The sequence below is a fragment of the Camellia sinensis genome, chromosome 5, assembly GCF_055761805.1.
Source record: "Camellia sinensis isolate YWXY chromosome 5, ASM5576180v1, whole genome shotgun sequence".
In the NCBI taxonomy this organism is placed as follows: Eukaryota; Viridiplantae; Streptophyta; class Magnoliopsida; order Ericales; family Theaceae; genus Camellia; species Camellia sinensis.
This window is the reverse complement of record NC_138965.1, coordinates 197,508,734-197,527,465: the sequence shown is the minus strand read 5'-3', so window position 1 is coordinate 197,527,465 and position 18,732 is coordinate 197,508,734. Positions and strand designations below refer to the sequence as shown.

Below are 18,732 nucleotides of genomic sequence, written 5' to 3'. Positions count from 1 at the left end.
AATTATTTTAAAAATCATACCATTCATCTTCTTCTTTTCGGAAAATTATACAATAGTTCCGGAGTATCACGTGGCTGTACTCCTTCGCCAATTACTATTCATTATGCATCATTATATTTCTCAATCACCCAACATAAATAATTAATATTTCATCTTCTCCACCAATCATACTACCATGGAACACCACGTAACCATACTTCTGGACTACCGAAAATATTATCAATTTAAGTTGTTATTGATATCTAATAAAATTATTTTTTGATACAAATAAAGGACTAGATAAATATCACAAAATAAACAATTTAAATTATGAAGACAAATCCAAAATGAATTTGCCATAAACTAAACTGAATCTCTTTAATCAGATCTGAGACTAGAGAGAAGCTTCTTTCCAAAATACTTGATCGAATCCTTTATCTACCCCACACACCCGCTAATCTTAAACGAGTTTAATGGAGTCAGTACCTAATACAAATAATTTTAGTTATTTGGGACTACATGTATAAATCTTGAGTGAATGGTCCATAACAAGATATACCATTTTACCCTCTTCAACACTTCACACACACACTTGCCTAACAATGAATCCTCCAAATGTCCAGTACATCTCAGAGTGCTTCATCAAACCCAAGTCTTCACCAGAAGAAAAAGAGACAAAGCAGCCAATCTACCTGACTCCATGGGACCTAACCATGCTCTCAGTCCATTACATCCAAAAGGGTCTTCTCTTTGTCAAGCCCTCTTCAATGAATGATCAAGAAAGTATAGTCCAAGTTCTCACTACAACAAAATGGTACTTAATGACAAAATCACTTCGTCTCCAATAGTGAAATTTTCGTCACCAAATTGATCCGTGACGAAATAATTTCGTCACCACGTTCGTCACCAATTCGTCGTCACTAAAAGTACCCGGTGACGAAAATTTATTTTGTCACCTATTATTAGCATTTGGTGACGAAATATTTCGTCACTAAATATTAAATATTTTGTCACCTATAACATCCATTTCGTCACCAAAATTAAATAAAATTTTATTTTATTTTATTTATTTTGAGTGACAAAATATTTCGTCATTAAAAATAGTGATAAAATTTTTAGTGACGAAAATATCGTCACCAAAAGATGGAAAAAAAGACCTTTCAGTGACGAAAACTTTTTGTCAAGAAATATTTTAATTTAGTGATGAAATAGTGAATGTGTGACAAAATTATTTGTTGGGATTAGAAAGTTATAGTGTCAATTTTTTTTCGTCACCAATAATAAATAATTTTTTAAAATTGAGGGGAGGGTTATATTTGCAATTTATATATTTTTTTCAATAAACAATACCTGTACATTTTAATAATCTATTAAATAAAATATTTAATACAAATCAATATAAAATTAACCTGTTCATTATCATAAAACAACCCAAGCAAAATACATGTCTCATAGTATCAAGAAATTAATATATAACATCCAAATTATAACATCTATTTTAGTAAAATCAAAAACTACAACACAATCAAAATAACTTGTGCATTTTAATAACCTGCTGAATATAATATCCATTACAAATCATTACAAAAACCTGTTCATTTGGTAATATCAACAAAAACCTGTTCATTTTAATCTATTCAATAAAATATCAACAAAAAAATAAGATCCATCACAATATAATCATAACCCACAACAACATAGTCAAAATACATGTTTGGTAATATCGACAAAAAGTACAACTACACTGTGATGGATGTCTGGTAATATCAACAAAAAACTCTTGCTATGCAGGTTACCAAATTCGTTCATCTCCAATCTGCCATTTAAAAAAGAAAAAATAAAAAGAAAAGACAACAACAACAAAAGGTTAAGGTAACCATTCACTAAATATGTTAATATGCAACCTATAAGAGAAAAATAAAAATTTCAAAGTAAAATTTAAACCAAATTTTTATCGTACTTGTTCCGTAAATTTTTACAACTTACATTAGTTCCTCCCAAGGTGTTCATGATATTTCTTGGCCTTTTAACGACTATTTCAAGATTTTACTCCCTAACGGCCTATGTTCAAGCCTAAATGTTTTCCAACCGAGAGTCCTATGATTGTTTTGTAAGTTTTCACAACTTATGTTGATTCCTCCCAAAGTGTTCATGATAATTTCTGATAATCTCAAGGTGTTTGTGATGTTTTTCGGGCCTTTAGATGCATACTTCACTATTTTCCCGAGACCTTGTGCCTAAATGTCAAAAGTAGTTTTTATTCTACCCTAGTTAAAGAAGAAATGTTCTACTAAATTACCATATAAACATAATATACTAACCAAGAAGCTTGTTCATTAGAATCTGAACTTTCCCCACTCTCAAAATTTCCCGTGATACCTTTCTGCGTCAAACACTCTATGATACTTTGTATCTTCTTGCTTTGTTTCTTCTCTGACTTTTGAAACCTTGCAATTTGTTCATTTTGCTGTGCTATTTGCATCTCAAGGCGTTGAACATAGTCACTATTTTCAGCAGGTGCAACAGTAGTCTTCATAGAAGAAGAAGGCCTCAAGCCGAGTCCTTTCACATAACCTGACCTTGGCTTAAGCACCTTAACTGACAACTCCTCTTGGCTTAAAGGGATCACACCAGTCTGCGAGAGGTGTTCGGCTTGCGTCTTTATCATGTTGTCCTGTTAATTTAAAATAAATCGAACAATTATTAGTTATTCTACCCTACAAGGCAAATAAATAATTTTATCAAAATTAATATGCATTGCCTTGTACATACATAATTAGCTTGGCTCTCCGACGAAATCCATTCATGTGTGTTCGAATTATAGTGGATGGACTTGTAAAACTTTTCCAAATCAGGAACTTCTCCATTTGCAATTATCTGATTCATTTGTTTTTGAATGTTATTTCAAATATTTAAATAACAAAGCCTACTAATCTGATAAAATAAAATAGCAGAACACACCGAGCTGTGCACCCTAACCGGGATTGATTTTGATCCACATCTATGTTTTGTTTTCATTTGCATCCTATTATTCACATTAGTTAGTGATTGTTCCTACACGATTGAAACACCAATATAAACAACAAAACTTAACATTAGTAAGAAGAAAATAAATTTTTGACAATTAACATAAAACATTATACCATGAATTCTTTACTATTCCACTTCTTGTCAATTAGAGATGTCCATTGATTAAGAGTAACACTTGTAGGTGGGTGGCTTCTCGCGTACTCCTCCCCTCTTGCATCCTTAAGTTGCTTGTATTGTTTGTGCAACCTATAGGTGAAGCTACTCAATCGCCGACCAAACTGTGTGTTTAAAGTCCTTGCTACATCACTCGGATTGCCTTGTAGATCAAACTGATCCTACAAAATCAAATCATTTTTTTTATAAGTTAAATAACCTAAATTTCAGACAAGCAGCAATGAGCCTGATTAAATAACAAAGAAAAAAAGATTGCATCAACATATGTGTTAACAGTTGCAATTTAATTTCTAGATATGCAGGCATTATATATTGTAACAGTTGCAACAGATGGGTTAACAGAGGAATATGTGGCTCTCGAAGAATAAGATGATTATCTTGATAATTGAATGAGCTGTTTGTTAGTCATATAAGCTCTGAGTTGTATATTTGCTGTTGGGAGTCAGCCAGATTGTGTACGCTGCAAATTTAGTATTACTCCTGTGGAGGTTTAGGCAATGGAGTTATGATTTTAATTGCTGATAGCAAATACACTCAAATTGTAATAGATGATAAAAATTCCCAGTTGTAAATACTTGTGATCTAGACACATGCATCAAATATAAATTGGAGGGAATAACATTTATCCTCTTATAAACTTGAGACAATGCTAAATTTCTGCAATCTTGATTATGGAGCAGTAGCTCCTTTGGACAATGCTTTGATCGCATGTCTGTTGTAAAGGTGTGAAGCGGAATTTTCTTTACCAATCCAAGACCAAACTGAATCAATAAGTGAACTGGATAAATTCCATAAAAGAAATACTTTGTACGAGTGTCATACCTAATTCAATAATGTCAGTAAGCACTCAAAACAATGCCATATTGCATTTATTTTTTCAGGGTTCACTATACTTTGAGAAAACACTTCCTCTAATCAATTTGTTGGATGCTGCCACTGCTCATATGCTTAAAATTCCCAGAGAGCAATTTTCTTATTTAAAAAAATAATATCAATCTTGGTAAAATGCAGCAGTCTTATCAGTTGACAGAAAATGAGGTTGCCTACTACATCACACAACTCATCAAGTGAAAAATGGCCCATCAAACATGCTAGAGTTACTGCCCCTGTTTTAGCTAATTCATCTGTTTCTGAATTGGACAATTCAGGCACCCTTGATTCAGCTAACCAAGGATCTCTGCCTCCTTCCTCCATCTATTCTAATTAAATCAAAAACCCTCTGCTGTTTGTCACCTTCCTAAAGCCAATATAATGACCTCCATCTATTCATAGCTATTGTTTCCATGATTTGATTAGTACTAGCAAGAATACTTCCCTATTTATTTGTTGGCATCACTAGTTATATTAGTGTTTACTAATATATGCATCACTAGTCAAATATTTAGATTTTCTATTGTGTTTTCACTGCGCAAGGATACAAACTGAATACATAGTTATAGTTGCATTCTTACTAATCGTTAAATTCGTTCCAAAACTAGAAGTCTTTGATATGCTACCAAGTAATATCTTGTTTAGCAGCAAGTTCTTGTAATCACCCTAACAAAGAGAGTATTTCTTTCACACAATAATTACCATGTAATTTCAATTTCAATTTTCATGTGTCATGCCTCTTTTACTTGACAATAATTACCTCCAAGCGTTGGATCATCGGCTTCTTATCAGCATCGTTAACCTTATTCCACCTACAAATGCTCAAGTCTGGTAATTGCGTTCGAACCTCTATGCCAATCTTGGAGGCCAACTTAGAGGCTTGATCTCCCACTGGCGCACGGAAATGTTCAGGTACAGGAACCAACATCTTTCCATTTTTCTGGACAATGCGTTGGGTTTGTATGCCGCGTGTTGGACCACAACCACGTCTGTCATGTGATGCTGTAAGGACATAATGTTAATTGAGTTAATAAGTAAACAAATGCAAGTTAGACCTTAAATTAAATATAAGCAACTTTGCAAACTTACCGACACTACTAGATGCAGTCACCTCATGCACAGGTTGCACATTATGAGGTGGTAAGGGTTGGGTACCAATCTCTTGACGTGGGGGATCCATTCCTTCTTATGGGGTGGGAGTTAATGGCCTCGAATGAGGCTGTAAACGTAACCCCGGTGGCATCTCTTGTTCCTGAAAAAACATAATCGAATAGTAAAGAAGATATTTAACACAGTTAAAATATATTTTAAAAAAGATATGATGTTTAAGATATATGAAGAAGATATTTAAATAGTAAAAGATACGTTCACACACAAATATAAAATAATGTATATAATACCTTGCGATAAAAGGAACCCAATGACTCATTATTATACTCATCATCATCATCTACCTCAACCCTAATTTTCTTTTCCTTTGCATTTGCACATTTGGGCTGAACCACACTCATCAAAGAATTTGTAATATTCTTCACTCCAAGATTGTTCATTACCTCATAGTTCTTCTTGATTCGCTTATTTCTTTGTTTCTCATATTCTGATAGCTTCTTAGTTCTCAAATCACCTGGTTTCAGCCATTGTCTTTTTCCTTCGACCATTTTCTACAACTATATAACATAATTCAACTTTAATTAGAAAATATAGACAATATAATTATTCACCATTAAATAAAAGAAGAAAAACATAATCCCAATGTTTCGAATTGTAATGCATATATTTTAACTCCAAATATTTCATAACAAGGAAGTTCCAATCCCTTGAATTAATATTTCACGCAAAAATTTTAAATCATATTGTAGAGTAGTGAAGGTTTCCATGGAAAAAAAATCAAGACAAGAGATCCTCTTCTTAAAAGAGGTGATGTTCCTGTATTGCATATATTTTAAATCCAATTAGGATTGATGATCATTGATGCTTAACATAATTATGTCTTGCATTAATCATATATTACATTTGATTTTCTAATTGTTATACATTATGCAATATTGCAAATTCTAAAAATATTTTTTCATAGACATCCTAACCATATTTGTATTTTTATTTATTTTTTGCTATATCGATGTATAGAATTTTATTACTTTTTAACTAAACTTGAATTTGAAATAGAATAAATATGCACTTATTTTCATTTTTTTGTTTTGAAAAACAGCTTTGATATGGTAGTGAGTATGCAGAGAAACCTTACAACAATGGCAGTAATAGTACAAAGACGCCATGGCCATGATCATATGTTGAATGAAGAATATGGAAGCTATATTTATCCTACAAATGAGTCACCTTCTATCTCCTATAACAATAAGGCAAAGCAGCAGCAGCTCAGGCAGAGCAGCAGCAGCTCTATAATTCTAAACTATCAAGTTGCTCCATAATTCTAAACAATGGGATCTTTTGATAAGGCAGAGCAGCAGTGTAGCCACAGGCAGAGCAGCAGCAGCAACCACAGCAGTCAGCTGCAGCCAAGGCCAAAGTCCACAGACACAGCAGCAAACAGCAGCCAGTTGCAGCCCAGATCATAGTCCACAGACAGAGTAGCTAATACTACAGCAGCTGCAGCTGACTGCTGTATTGCTCACAAACTCATACGCTTATAACAATTTGAATCTAAATAATCATAACCTAAGAGACAAAGTGTAACAAGTTGAACCTTCAAATATTACTTAAACGTTTTATGATCAACTCCTCTGATGATTTATTGCGTTTTTTTTTAATTAACTTCACTTATCAATAAAAAAAAATCATTATTGTTGATATATGGTTGTGGAAGAACATGGGCTTTTGAGCTTTGCAAGATTTCAAATTTGAAGCAGCCTTGAAGAGTTTTAAAATAAAGTAAAAAGACAAGTTTTTAATATATACATACTATGTTACCAGAAACATATTATAACTTTAAAAATGGGTAAATTCACTTGTGATATTGGTATTTTATATCAAGTCCTATTTTTTTTCTTTAGCCTTTTAATTATGATAACAAAGTCTGCTACATATTCACCCAGTTATTAAGAAGTTAACGAAAATTAACCACGTGGCGATCATGAGCAATTACCAAGTGGCTATTTCGGCCAATTTCTTAAACGAAGACTAATGGATAGGAGTTAAGAATTCTTTGTTCATAAATCTCTCCATCCCAAAATACTCACTTTTATTGGATCAAGTGAGAATTTTAAAATATAAAAATCTCGTGACATGTTTAAACAATTATCAGGATAAGAGTTAAGGATTCTCTGTTCATAAATCTCTTCATCCAAAAATAGTCACTTTTATTGGATTATGTGAGAATTTTAAAATATAAAAATCTCATAATATGTTTCAACAATTATCAGCAGTGGTTTGAAAATTGACTATTTTAATTGACTTTTTACAAAAAGATGCACAAAAAAAAATATAATAATTTATAATGATTTTTTAACTTTTACACTAAATATATTCCCAATCGAGTCCTCAGTGTTTTGGGAATAGAGGATTCAAAGAGATTGATACAAAGGTTCTGTGCGTTTCCACAAAGGAGGTTCCTAGTCACATGTAATTTTTTTTTTAGGTACATCGGAAAGTTCCTAGTCACATGTAATAGAAACCATATTGTCCATTGAAACCAAGCTGGTGACAACTTCAAGGATCTCCTTCTTCACCATTCAAAGGATTGAAAAATTTATTAGTATATAGGTTGACTTTTACTAACCAATACACGTTTGCTAGGGTTAAAAAGCAAAGAAATTCATCTAACTTTCTGATTTTCAAATACTTAGTTGCCAGCAAAAGACGAAAAATTATTTTCCTTGAAACTTGTTTCAAAAAAATCTTCCATTTCTAAGTTTGAACCTTACCCTAAAGCCAATGCAAGCCCTCAAAGTCAAATTTAAAATATTTACGAACTAGCAAGACAAAGAAAATAAGAACAATATAAAAAAGTGAATAATTTTTCTAAATTTTATTACTGAAAAAGAACTTAATAGTTGTAAAATCTTAAATTTCAATTTATAACAAACAATGCTTGGTGTAAGTCACAATTCATGCTTCAAATCAAGCTAAGATTACATAAAGTAAGAAACTGTGAAAAATAAAAGTTAGAATATATTCTAGAGAAACGTTACTCAAAACGGATTTATTTAAACTTTGAAATTAAGTTGTTAATATGTTTTCAAATACAATATATTTTTTCGTTCAGAGACCAATAGAATTCACCTAAAATTTAGATCGAATATGAATGTTTTGGCCTGATTCAATGACCTTGAAATATCAACAAAATTATTATTTTACCAACAATTTGTCAAACCGTTCCATGAATTTGCTGTCATTCACCACTGCATTTATACACCCAAATGTCACATATGACTTAGCAATTGGGTCAATTTGAACTGGTATGCTACTCATTTTCCCATATATATATATATGGATTGACATTTCAAGTTTTATATTTCTTCTTCCAGGTAACTTCAGGGATGCAACCCCTCAAGTCAAAATTTAAGATATTTATTAAGTATACTAATGCACAAAAATGTATGGAATAAGAAAAATACAAGAAAAAAATAAACCACATAGAAAAGAGACAATTTTTCTGAAATTTTATTACTAAAAAAGAATTAAACAGCCTTGAAAACTTCAAGTTCAATTTACATCAAATAATGTTTGGTGACCAAATCACAATCCACAACCCAAATCAAGCCAAGATTGCCAGGGACAAATTTCATTAAAAGGACTTTTATATTTGGCTTTCACAAGCCCCTAATAGCACAAATCAATCCAACAAGAACAAAATCAAGACATGTGAATCCAAAAGAACAGTTATAAAACCCTAATAAAAAATAGCAAACACATATATGACAGAGCCAACCAAATATTCTGAGATAATGAAATTCGAGTATCAAATCAGAAATTGAGAAAGGGTTTGTAAAGCATGGGGCGTGTTTGGGAATTTTGAAGAGGAAATTTAAAAAATGGAGTGATTGTAAAAGAGAGAGAGGGAGGGAGAGAGAGAGAGAGGGGGGGGAATCCAAACATACCTCAAGAATGGGACAGTCAATCGTCGCCACCGCCGAATGGAGAGCACCGTTCGAAGTCGAAGTTGTCTTTCCTTCGAACCCTCTCTCTTCTCCCTCTCTTCTACTAGGTTTTGCAGCTTACAAATCTGATGTTCCAGAAGCCAAAAGAAAAAACTTAGTAGAGCCTATTTTGGGGTTTCTTTTGCCGCCCAATTTTCCCTCTGAAATCGGTGACAGAATTATTATTGACAAGGAAATTGGTTTCTCACCAAATGATATAAAAATATTAAAAATTATTGGTGACGAAAATATATTCGTCATTAATAATTTTATAATTGGTGACAAATTGTTTTCTCACTAAAAATCTCAAAAAATTGGCACCATTAAAAAAAAAGCAGAAAAATATTCAGTGACAAAAAAAAATAAAAATAATGACGAAAAAAATTTCGTCACCTAATTTTTTTTATTATCTATGTAGATTGGTGACGAAATTTTATTTTTCTCTCTAAAAATAGTACATTTGGAGACGAAATATTATTTTCTTCACTAAAAGGTACGTTTTTCGTGACAAAATTTATTTTCGTCATTAGTTTTCGTCTCCAAAGACTCTTTTTGTTGTAGTGTCTCTTGGAGAGGCTCAAGGAGTCTCTCTCTCTCTCACTCTTGATCATTTCTACCCTCTTGCCGGTTGGCTGGCAACTTCCAAACAAGAAAACCCACCTCATTACTCCATCTACATCGACAATGACAACAGTCCCGGCGCCAAATTCATCCACGCCGCAGTGAATTTGACCGTCTCTGACATTCTTTCGCCAGTGGATGTACCACTAGTTGTGCAATCCTTCTTTGACCATGACAGGGCCATCAACCATGATGGGCATACCCTGTCATTGCTGTCCATTCAGCTGACAGAATTGGTTGATGGCATCTTCATAGGATGTTCCATCAACCACGTGGTAGTTGATGGAACATCCTATTGGCATTTCTTCAATACTTGGTCGGACATTTTCATGAGAAACAATTCTTCCATTTCTCGACCGCCAGTTCTCAACAGGTACGGCCCTGTTCTGAACCTTCCTTTCACCCACCACGATCAATTCATCAGCAGGTATGAAGCGCCGCAATTAAGAGAGAGATTTTTCCACTTATCCTCAGAATCCATAGCGAAACTAAAAGCGAAAGCCAATGGGGAGTGTCAAACCAATAGGATATCCTCCTTGCAATCTGTGAGCATGCTCATCTGGAGGTGCATCACTAGGACGCGCCGCCTTCCCTACTGTAACGCCCTCAAAATAACAACATTAAACCCACAATTAAGACATTGTTTAACATGCGAAATAACCACATTCTTATATTGATCAGAGTTTCCTTACAAAAGTATTACATGTTAACAACAAAAGCAAATGCCCTACGGGCTTACAGCTTTCCAACACTTGGTTACAACAAAAGAGTGCTAACTCATTTACAGTTTAAGCCCTTGGCTTGAGATTACATGTAATACATCAAAAATAAAACAACAAAAGAATCCGCCTGCCTCTAGCCTCCCAAGCTACGTCCTTGGAGGTGGCATGCTACCTGCACCTGAAAATGATATTCCCATATAGGGTGAGCCACAGCCCAGTAGAAATACACTAAACCAACCATGAACAATGACTAAAAGATTAGCAATTGATAGATGGCCAACACTGATACATCCACATAAAACACATTTTATGTCATACGACTTAAGAGTCCAAGTCACTTTTCATTTTCCCTTTTTAACAGATAAGCATATTAGCTCTATCATCGTCTCAACAGATATGTATAACAACTATATCCCACATTCACAGATAAGCATATGAGCTACATCCACATTTCACAAAGATAAGCATATTAGCCCTATCTTCACTTCTCTAGACAAGCATATGAGCTGTATCTACACTTCTCAAAGATAAGCATATTAGCTCTATCTTCACTTCTCTAGACAAGCATATGAGCTGTGTCTACGGAGTTCATCCCCCATCTTCTCCCAATACTATCCGGTTTAGAGGTACATCCCCCATCTTCCCCTAAACCGCGGAGTACATCCCCCATCTCCTCCTCTACACATAATGTATACAAACACATTGGTTCTATATACTATCATTCAATACATATAGTTAATGTATTCTATCAACCGTCAAGTTCCATGACACATTCCATTGATTAGTTTTCGTTTGCCTAATCATCATGCATTGTCTACAACAATTCACGACTATCCTCCACCGATAGCCCAAAACAGTTATTTCTAAACAGAAAAATAAATGCACAAATGGATATTTAATCAACATTTCATTTCGGTGAGTGATAAATTAATTCAACTACACCCTTTAACCTCATGCATTCCCAATCTCAACATTTCCATTTCATTTTCCTCATTTCTCACAATTAATTATCCCAATTAATCACACAATGTAATTAGGTCATTTTCCATAATTACCATTTCAACCCTTAGGTTCCATTTTCATCAATGATTCAACATTTATTCCATTTCTCTATGCCAAACATGCATTTAGGTTTATTACAAACAAAACCCCAACTTTTGTAAAATTACACAAAAGCCCCAAACTTTCACAAAATTACCCAATCAACCCCAACATCTCAAAATACTAAAATTTAAAGACAAAATCCATAGAGAGGAGTAGGATATCCCTACCTCAAATTCGGAGCCCCAAAGGAGAAGGTGACAAAACCAAACGTGCTCCAACGACCAAGATTTTCAGATCAAAACGACGCCCTCGACGATCAACACGACTTTTACAAAGACTGAAGGTGAGGAACTCACCCTAGCTAGATCAAAATCTAGAGAGAAGGTAAGATTTTAGAGAGAGGAGCTCTCAAAATAGCTTTTAGAAAAAGTAGGAGAGAGAAAGAAATGTAAAAAGTGATTTAAAATCACCCAGCGGATAACTCATATACGTATGACCCGCTCGAGCGGAGAACACGACGCTCGAGCGTCAAGAACAAAACTCTGGACACGCTCGAGCGCAATAAGGCCCGCTCGAGCGCCAAGACACAAGAACAAAGCACTTCCGCTCGAGCGCGAAAACCAGTCCGCTCGAGCGCAGATTTCCACCTCCCAGAACTTACACCCAGAAGGTACTACCCGCTCGAGCGCCAAACGACCCGCTCGAGCGTCACCGCTTGAGCGTAAACTGTAACGCCCTCAAAATTAACCCATTAAATATCATTGACATGCATTAATTAAAGAAGACAATTTACTAATTCATTCATCAGAGTATTACTAAATAAAGCATTATATGTAACATTGAATAAAATGCCCTACAGGCTTACATCTTTCCAAGCCAACACTTGAATACAAAAATATGAGTTCTAACTCAATACAAGAAAAGCCCTAGGCTTGACTGTTTACATGTACTAACAACCAAAAACAAACAACTAAAAAAAAATAGTCTTCAGAATCCAAGTCCTTCAAAGCTAAGTCCTTGGAGGTAGCTTATCACCTGAACCTGAAAATGATGTTCCCATAAAGGGTGAGCCACAGCCCAGCAGAAATATACTAAACCACATATAAGAAATGAATAAAGCAATAGTATTTGACAGATGGTTAACCAAGATAATCAACCACTTCATTTTTACAGTCTCATGACACTATTGTCTAAAATACAATTTACTTTCCAATTTTATCAACATGGCTCAGAACCTGGCCAAACTTACAACAGTGAATTACATATACCATATTCACATCCTTCCAATATCAACAAACAAATGAGACTCAAGCTCAATTCACAACACTTCATACTTCCAGATTGATACACATTTTAGTGCTGTATCAATAAAAACACTTCTATATAATAAGCACACATAAAAGTGATGCTAATGGAGTCCATCCCCTATCTCCTCCCAAACAAAATCCGGTTTAGAGGTCCATCCCCTATCTTCCCCTAAACCGTGGAGTACATCCCCTATCTCCTCCCACACAAAACAATATAAATGCAAATGCACATGCAATGCTCAATCAATACACGTATTTTCTGTATCAGTGCAATATTCAAAATTAACGACTTAACCAATGTGATTAGTTTCAGTCATTCCTAATCCACATGCAATGTCTACAACAATCACAACTATCCTCCACCGATAGCCCAAAACAGTTATTTCTAAACAGGAAATAAATGTATTAACTAACATAATTCCAACATTTTCATAGGTGAGTGATTAAACTAACCAACTACACCATTTACTCAATAATTTCCCCAATACCATGAATTTAGCCATATTTCCCCAAATCCCTTAAATTAATTATACAAATTAATTCAATATTACAACCAGGGTTTTCCCAAAAATTACCAAAGTAAACCCAACATATCAACATACCAAAACTTAGAGCAAAACCTATAAAATGGAGTAGGAAATCCCTACCTCGAAGAGAACAACCCAAATGAAGAAGACAGAGATGATACCCCAAATACCAAAGTGCTCCAAATCACCAACTATTCAGATTAAATGGAAGCCCTCAACTCACTCTATCTTTTAAATGAAGGATCTAGGGTAGAAACACTCCTTAAATGGATCAAATCTAAGAGAGAAGGTGAGTAGAGAGAAAGAGGAGTCGGACCTAGGGTTTGGAATCAAAATAAGATGAAAAAGACTGATCAAATCCCGCTGCTGTGTATATAAACTGGACAGGCTCGCTCGAGCGAAGACTTGGTCGCTCGAGCGACCAGACACAGAGAAACCACGCTCGAGCCAAGGAAACCTTGCTCGAGCCAACAACCCAAAAGCTCGCTCGAGCGAAAGAAAGCTCGATCGAGCGAAGAACTCAAACCCTCAGGTCTGTAACCAGACACACGCTCGAGCGAAGGAACTATTGCTCGAGCGAAGAACAAACTAACTCGCTCGAGCGAATAAAAGCTCGCTCGAGCCAAGAATGCAAAGCTTCAGGTTCAACCCAGACGCAAACTCTCGCTCGAGCTACCAAACCCCGGCTCGAGCGAAGAACCAAAATAACATCTCGCTCGAGCGACAAACTCCTCGCTCGAGCGAACAACCAAAAACCCGGACAGCAAGACTTGGTTTCTAAACCCAACCAACCTGAAACAAACCTGCCCAACACAACCCATAATTCCAAATGAGAGAATAAAGGACAACAACAACAATATACAATGACAAAATCTACGGAACCTAAGTCCGGATACAATAATCAGATGGGAAAAGACCGGGGTCGCTATATAAACAAACCCGCTCGAGCATAAAAATCACATCTGCAGAAGTTTTGCAGGAACACGAAAATACTGGAAGTGTGCAATCTCCGCTCGAGCGCAAGAAGACCCGCTCGAGCGGACTGCCTAAAAACTCAACAACAAGGAATTTGAAAACAAGGCCTAACCAACCTGTAACAAACCCTCCCAACACATCCTATAACTCAAATACGAAGTAAAAGGGATGTAAACAAGATAATAACCAACAACCAACACCCACAGACACATGTCCGGATCACTGTACAACAAGGGTAAACCCGGGATCGCTATACCTACAATCAAAAAACCAGTTGCATAATGTCAATGAATATCCGAACACGAATTGAGCCGCCGTTGCCCGAGGGATATTTTGGGAATTCTGTTCAAATAGTGAGAGGCATTGCTAAGGCTGGCGAGCTGCTAGAGCAGGGGCTCGGGTGGGCAGCGTGGCGGTTGAGGGAAGCGGTGACGGACCACAACAACAAGGCGGTGAGGGAGTGCGTGGAGGAGTGGATGAAGACTCCACTTATAATACGGAGGTGTGAATCCGTCGACCCTTGCGGCATCTTGGTGAGTAGCTCGCCGAGGTTTGAAATGTTTGAGAACGAATTTGGAATGGGGAGAGCAGTGGCAATTCAAAGTGGATATGCGAATAAGTTTGACGGGAAAGTGGATATGTACCCGGGATACGAAGGCGGAGGAAGCATGGATTTGGAGGCGTGCCTTTTGCTGAAGTTGATGAAGGACCTTGAATCCGATGGAGAGTTCATGGATGCTGTTGGCATATGAGTACCTGATCCAAATTCCAATGCTGCACTGAGATATGCAAACTTGGGAAAGTCTATAGTACATTTTGTTCAAAAAATGTACGGTACATAAAAAATCAATGGCTAGGATTGAGCCACATCATTAAAAGTGACCTGCTAAACATGTCACTTTTTATAGTTATGAGTTAAAATCATATTTTTTCATAACTATAATCAAATTGATCATAACTTAGTTATAACCACATCTCATAACCAATACCATTTTGTTCATAACTAATATCACATATTTCATAATCATAATCACATATCTCATAACCAACACCACTTTAAACATAACAAATATCACACATCGCATAACCATTGATCACATATCTCATAACTACTACCCACATAAATCATAACCACATCTCATAACTAGTCCTTTTGAGTAATAACCAACATCACATATCTCATAACCACCAGTCACATATCTTGTAGCCAATACCTTTTTGTCATAACCAACATCACATATCTCATAACCACTAATCACATATCTTATAATTAACACCTTTTTACTCATAACCACACCACTTTGATCATAACCAACATCACATATCTCATAACTACTAGTTACATATCTAATAACCAACATCACATATTTCATAACCACTAGTTACATAACCAATATCTCATAACTCATAACCATTAATACATATAGCATAACCTCACCCTTTGACACCACTTTGCTCATAATCATTACCTACATATCTCATAACCACTAACACATATAGCATAACTAAACACCCTTTGACATCACTTTGCTCATAACAATTACCCACATATCTCATAACCACTAACGCATATACCCACATATCTCATAACCACTAACACATATAGCATAACCAAATACCCTTTGACACCACTTTGCTCATAACCATTACCCACATATTTCATAACCACTAACACATATAGCATAATCAAACACCCTTTGACACCACTTTGCTTATAACCATTACCCACATATCTCATAACCACTAACACATATAGCATAACCAAACACTCTTTGACACCACTTTACTCATAACCATTACCCACATATCTCATAACCAACATCACATATATCATAACTACTAATCACATATCTCATAACCAAACACCCTTTGACTTGTAACTATACCACTCTGCTCATAACCAAAATCGCATATCTTATAATCACTAATCATATATCTCATTACCTTTAACCACATATGTTATAACCACATCTCATAACCAGCACCCTTTGTTTCATAATCAATATCACATATATCATAACCACTAATCATATATCTCATAACCACTACCCACATATAGGGGTGTAAATTTGGTTCACGAGCTTGCGGCACACCCCAAGTCTGCTCGTGTCCTAGGTAGGCCCAACTAGGCTTGAGGCTAAACCCAACCTAAGATATGTGTTCTAGAGCCCGGCCTGACCCTGGTGTGTTATGGAGTGTGACCCATCTCGTGAGCTCGTCCCGAAATTTTCTTCCCCATCTGGCTCGACCCGACCCCAATGGTTCCCTACCCCCTTTGTCAGTGCGATGGTAAAAAATTTAAATCAAAACAATTTGAAAGAATCATATAACCGTTAATTCCACCAACAATCAATTTTTATTTTATTTTATTATATATATATATATATATATATATAAATTGACTCATCCTTCCCAAGTCCTATAAATACCACCCCTCTCACATTTTATTTCTCACAAACAAATCTGTCTCTCAAACTCTCATTCTCTCTAAACTCTCAACTCTCTCAATTAATTTTGAGGTGTCATCCCTAAGTGACAATTGTAATTGATCACCTATCTCTATTTTAGATTTATTTTTAGTCATGGTATCTTCATTAAAGATAATAGAAATAATAATATACAAACGATATACTTTTTAAAATATCTATATACACTTATAGACATATATATATATATATATATATATATATAATTTAACTAAATTTTAATAAAAAATATGCTGATAAAAATTATCTGTGACGCGATTTTATTTTGTTGCACTAAATAATTTTTCTCCTAAATTTTTTCCCAACTTTTCTTCATTTTTTTCTCCACTCAATTTTCTTTCTCTTGATTTGTCCTTGTTGTGCCTGAGCTCTCTCTATTTCTTAATCAGACTTCTCTATTTCGCTGAATCATCGAACGACCATCGTTGATAGTTCTTCCTCACTGGATTCTTCTTCTCTATACTCTTGTGTCTCTGCAATAGATCCTTGAACTCGTCACTATTTTCTTTGTCTATTTCAACACTATTCATTTTGGTGACATTTCTTTATCTAGTAAATGCATTTATCTCAAAACTTTGGCTCTTTCACATTAATATGTCATACATATACAAACCTTTGGCCGTAGTTATGATTTTATCAATTTGTACATATGTTATAGAACTATTGGGATATTTTTTTCAATTAAATTTTTGGGATATTTACCTATAAATCCCATCCAATAGACAGTTGCACCAATTGGTCCCAACGTTGCATCTGTTGTTCTAATTAGTCCTATGGGCATTGCTTCCGACCCCCAGTGACGTGGCAGCGTGTGGTTGGCTGAAATCCAAAAAAAAAAAAGACTGTTTTTGCACCAATCAGGGACGACCCCCAGCACCCCCAGCTGGGGGTCTAAGTCATTTTCCTTAGTCCTATTAGTGGGAAAATATCTTCCCGTTTGATCCTATTTCTCTTATTTGGTAACATTTAGTGGTCAATTATACCCTTCCTTTTCTATTGGGATGTTTTTGGTGGGATTAGTTGTGCATATTTGGCAAGTCAAAAATTGTAGTAGAAGATGTTTCCTCCATTACGTTAGGGTTTTGTGATTGTTGTGACAGGGTGTGTGGGAGGTGCTTTGTGTGCCGGACTGACGGAGAATCGGAATTCCGCTGTCGACATTCTTGGAATTCTGAAGGCATGGTTTGTTTTTGGTGATTGCGTGTTAGGATAGCTATGTTGTGTACATATGTCAGTTCAATTGTATGGTGTGCCACACCGAGGTCATTTGTCTGTGTTGGGCACATTCGTATTCAATGTTTTTATTGGGTTCATGTGTTTAAATCAGTGTGTGTGGTGCCACATTGGGGTCATTCATTTTAAATGGGTTGTTTCAGTTCAATGCAAAAAGTACAACAAGCCTTAGCGTACTTACCAATGTTGTGGCACCCAACAAACACCCTGAGCATGCCACGTGGCGAGCCATACTCCAAACCTCTAACACATGGGTTGTGGCAGGTGACCAACACCTATTCCAAAAACATAATGCAACACCAAATAACCCGGACACACGCGTAATCAACTTAATGTTATGCATTCAAAAAGGAATAAGCGGTCGTATTTGTGTCATTCAACAACAGAAAGGACCAAATAGATCATAAGAAAAATTATAGCACCAAATGGAGCACAATTTCAACATTTATGATTTATTGGTAAGTTTCCCTTAATTTTTTTTCAAATAATTTTTTTTGTTCAAATAATTTTTTTAATTAATCTTTTTTTTCAATTAATTTTTTTCCCAATTAATTTTTTTTTCATTTTTTTTTCAAATAATTTTTTTCCAATTAATTTTTTTTGAAATATTTTTTTTTTCAATTATTTTTTTTTCAAATATTTGTTTTCCCAATTAATTTTTTTCAATT

General features: G+C 35.2%; 1 protein-coding gene, 1 long non-coding RNA gene and 1 pseudogene across 2 annotated transcripts in view; 2 read left to right on the top strand and 1 right to left on the bottom strand.

The window, feature by feature from the left end:
• The window catches only part of LOC114269955 (uncharacterized), a 278,957-nt gene that overhangs the window by 187,027 nt on the left and 73,198 nt on the right, over positions 1-18,732 (top strand). The gene's annotated exons all lie outside the window — the stretch shown is intronic.
• Positions 582-15,116, top strand: LOC114269986 (putative acetyltransferase At3g50280; annotated as a pseudogene).
• LOC145790325 (uncharacterized) lies at positions 2,338-3,402 on the bottom strand. The gene is made up of 3 exons (XR_014329008.1): positions 3,123-3,402; positions 2,752-3,033; positions 2,338-2,653 (listed from the first exon to the last, which is right to left on the bottom strand). It is a non-coding gene; the product is annotated as an uncharacterized LOC145790325 (long non-coding RNA).